Source organism: Schistocerca piceifrons, unplaced genomic scaffold (genome assembly GCF_021461385.2).
Source record: "Schistocerca piceifrons isolate TAMUIC-IGC-003096 unplaced genomic scaffold, iqSchPice1.1 HiC_scaffold_898, whole genome shotgun sequence".
Classification (NCBI taxonomy): domain Eukaryota; kingdom Metazoa; phylum Arthropoda; class Insecta; order Orthoptera; family Acrididae; genus Schistocerca; species Schistocerca piceifrons.
This window is the reverse complement of record NW_025729166.1, coordinates 12,501-15,000: the sequence shown is the minus strand read 5'-3', so window position 1 is coordinate 15,000 and position 2,500 is coordinate 12,501. Positions and strand designations below refer to the sequence as shown.

The 2,500-nt window shown below is 58.7% G+C and overlaps 1 non-coding gene across 1 annotated transcript in view; it reads left to right on the top strand.

Moving 5' to 3' along the window:
* The first annotated feature begins 1,704 nt into the window (after positions 1-1,704).
* LOC124771145 overlaps positions 1,705-2,500 on the top strand; it is a 1,909-nt gene continuing 1,113 nt past the window's right edge. Inside the window, exon 1 of the ribosomal RNA XR_007013331.1 lies at positions 1,705-2,500. This exon is cut by the window's right edge and continues 1,113 nt beyond it. This is a non-coding gene — a ribosomal RNA (small subunit ribosomal RNA).

Here is a 2,500-nt window from a genome sequence, read left to right as displayed (position 1 = left end):
CACTGCCCGCACCCCTGTGTATCGCTTCATGTTAAACACCTTGCAAGTCTTGCTCACTTTCCACATGCTCCTGCTGTACACTGTAATGTGGATGGCAGCAGGACGTACATGCCGCCCCTCCCCACGTCCCCACCTTGCCCCCTGCCTTCGCAAGCTGGTTGGTGAGAAGTTTGCATGTTCAATGCCCTTCGCATGCGACGTACTCAGGCTACGTTGTGGTGCGGCCTGTGTCAACTGTCCGCTGATGTCGTACGCGTGAACCACAATCTGTACTGCACATTCGTCCTTATGTACTGAATGATACATCGTGGCACATGTGTGACCGCACAACGACTGCGCCCAAAAACGGCGGACCATACAGTGCAAATATTGTGCACGCAGCTACGTGTCGTCTCCCTATGAGAGCTGGATTGCAGTGTGGTACGCCATAGAGACGTGTGGGAGGAACGGACGCCGTGGATGGCGATCAGCATGAGCTGTCTGTTGATGTATTCGGACCTAGTCGTCTCTCCTCACACACCGTGATGGCATGGTGCACCGCGTTCCATATCTGCGACATGCTACAGAGGCCGGTTGACAGTCGTTCGAGCAATGGACATCGCATACGTACGGGGGCCACCTTCCACGTATTGTCTAGGCGTGCACATTTTGTTGCGTGTATGTGGGCAGACGTAGTGTGGCGTGACACCTGACACAGGCATGCAATAATCGTTGAAGTTGCAAATGGCGATGGACGCCTGCGTTTTCTGGTGAAGTTACGCAAATGAACAAATGGTAACCTGTTGTGGTGCGGTTGTTCTCGCTAGGGGTGAATCGGTGATGGCGACGATAGGTTGAGGTACTAACCGGTTGTTCCAGCGATACCCACCATGCCGACGAAACTGAACGGCATCTGGGTGTGAAGCGATACGCGGCGGTGGCTGGGTGGGACCGTCCCCGGCCGGTGAGGGGGCGCCTCCCGGCGTGCTGGCCGCGCGGTGCGTGGGCGCACGCGCTACAGCCGGCTGGTGGGGGCGGCCAGTGGCAGGCGCGCCGGCCGACGGACGCGGCAGGCGTCGCAGCTGCGCGCCGGCGCACCCTGCGCGCGGCGCCGTGCGGCCAAAGTAGGTCCTCGCGGGCCCGGTGCGAAGCGCGGTGGACATCTTCAGTGTGCTGGTCCGATTGAGGACTGTGTGCGTTGAGGATGCGCCGCCGCCCGGCGCTCGGCGCCGCGACGCCGTCTGCTGCTCGGTCGCCCCAGCGGTTCTCGCTGGTGGTTTGTATCGCAGCTGTGCGGATGTGTTGGCGCGTGCGCTGTGCTGGGAGAGTTCGCTTCGGCACCCAAGTGGGGCTTTTGTCCTTCTGTGGCGCTGGCGTTGGAGCTGCCGGTCACCGTAGGTGGCGCGTGTTGTCTCCCGCCGGCAATGCCACGACAGCACGCTCCCGGGCCTCTGTCGGCAGCGGCAAGCTCAGTTGGGAGCACGGGTGGTCGCACCGAAAGCGTCTACTCGCCTAACTCCGGGCGATTGCGCCTCTCTCGAACCCGACCAAGTACTTGGGACGGCGCTGCGCGCCGCCGGGACCTGAGAGGGTTTCGAGGTGTATTGTGCAGGGGAGCTCAGCCTCCTCCTGTTTGCAGAATGATTGAGCGGACGCTTGCGTGTTCGCGCGGGCCCCCGGGACACACTCCCGGGCGGCCGGCTGCTCAGCTCTAGTTGACGCAGCTCCCTGGTTGATCCTGCCAGTAGTCATATGCTTGTCTCAAAGATTAAGCCATGCATGTCTCAGTACAAGCCGCATTAAGGTGAAACCGCGAATGGCTCATTAAATCAGTTATGGTTCCTTAGATCGTACCCACGTTACTTGGATAACTGTGGTAATTCTAGAGCTAATACATGCAAACAGAGTCCCGACCAGAGATGGAAGGGACGCTTTTATTAGATCAAAACCAATCGGTCGGCTCGTCCGGTCCGTTTGCCTTGGTGACTCTGAATAACTTTGGGCTGATCGCACGGTCCTCGTACCGGCGACGCATCTTTCAAATGTCTGCCTTATCAACTGTCGATGGTAGGTTCTGCGCCTACCATGGTTGTAACGGGTAACGGGGAATCAGGGTTCGATTCCGGAGAGGGAGCCTGAGAAACGGCTACCACATCCAAGGAAGGCAGCAGGCGCGCAAATTACCCACTCCCGGCACGGGGAGGTAGTGACGAAAAATAACGATACGGGACTCATCCGAGGCCCCGTAATCGGAATGAGTACACTTTAAATCCTTTAACGAGTATCTATTGGAGGGCAAGTCTGGTGCCAGCAGCCGCGGTAATTCCAGCTCCAATAGCGTATATTAAAGTTGTTGCGGTTAAAAAGCTCGTAGTTGGATTTGTGTCCCACGCTGTTGGTTCACCGCCCGTCGGTGTTTAACTGGCATGTATCGTGGGACGTCCTGCCGGTGGGGCGAGCTGAAGGCGTGCGACCGCCTCGTGCGTGCTCGTGCGTCCCGAGGCGGACCCCGTTGAAATCC